Below are 1413 nucleotides of genomic sequence, written 5' to 3' on the forward strand. Positions count from 1 at the left end.
GCCTGCTTCCCCCTCTCTCTCTTCCTGCCTCTCTGCCTGCTTGTGACCTCTGTCTGTCAAATAAATAAACAAAATCTTTAAAAAAAAAAAGAAAGATGAACTCTATTTATTATTAGTATTATTATTATTAGGAGAAATTTATAGTTAGCTACTTCTGAATGGGAAAGGGTATAAGTTTTAGATCTGATACCATGAATGCTTCTACATTACAGTTCCAGAATGATATACATAAAATGAATATTATTATTCATTTTAGCCTCAGCTTCAGGTCCATATCCCTACCAAATTCATCCCCTCCCCTATATATCTTAAAGGCTGTCAGGCTAAGGCTTTCTATTCCCTGATTCCATCTAGTCCTGCTTGACATTCCAAGGGCAAAGGTGCTTTCCAAAACTAATGTGGAAGAAATGACCCTTCTTCAACGTTCCTTAACCTGGTTTTCTCTACTTCAGTGTATACCTCTTGAGACTGACTTTTCTTTCACAGTCTTTTTATGTTGGCTTCTATTTTGATAATGAAATGTTAGACTGTTACCGTATGTCATTGAGCCCTCTTCTGTCTATAGACTCTTTCTAGGTGGCTTCATGGTTTCATGAGTATAAATAAAACCTATGTGTTGATAATTCTTAAATTCCCAGGAACCCTGGATTCACATATTCTGCACAGTGTTTGATATAGCCACATGTGTCAACTTACTAGGCATCTATCTCAAAGTTAACATGATCAAATAGAACTCCTGATTTTCATTCCAAGTCTGCTCTTCACTTACTCTTGCCCATTTCAGTAAATGACACTACAATCCACTCATTTGTTCAAGCCAAATGTTTAGAGCTGGGCTATCCGATATGGTAGCCAAAACTTGCATGTGGTTATTTAAATTAAAATTAAGTAAAACTAAGAATTCCATTTCATAGTAATATTAGTCAAATTTTAAATGTTCAATAGTCACATATTTAATGGCTACCACAGCAGACAGTGGAGGTATAAAATTTTAATAAAATTCAGAAAATTTTATTTAGCAGTACCGATCTAAAGTCATGATTTCTATCTGTCTCTCCCTCACCATATATCTCAGGTCCTATCTGCTCAATCAAAATAATGTCCTTTACTCAAGAAATGAAAGGTTATGCTAAATTCACTTATAATTACCCCAAGTTGATTTTATCTCTGGAATTACCATATTGGTCAGAGCTATCATAACTGCTTTCTGCAGTAGTCTCCTAAACTGTTTCCCAGGCTGTCCTTATCAACTGCTTCTTTGTAGAGCAGTCAACAGGATCTATTTAAAACATAAATTGGGTTATGTTACCCTCTTGCTTTCAACCCAAACCCTCTGATGATTTCCATTGCTCGAAGAGCAAAATCCAAACTTCTTATGCTGATGTTCAAGTTCATTATGACCGAGCTTCTTGC

This window comes from Mustela putorius, unplaced genomic scaffold (genome assembly GCF_011764305.1).
Source record: "Mustela putorius furo isolate JIRA1106 unplaced genomic scaffold, ASM1176430v1.1 tig00537350_pilon_pilon_pilon, whole genome shotgun sequence".
Lineage (NCBI taxonomy): Eukaryota > Metazoa > Chordata > Mammalia > Carnivora > Mustelidae > Mustela > Mustela putorius.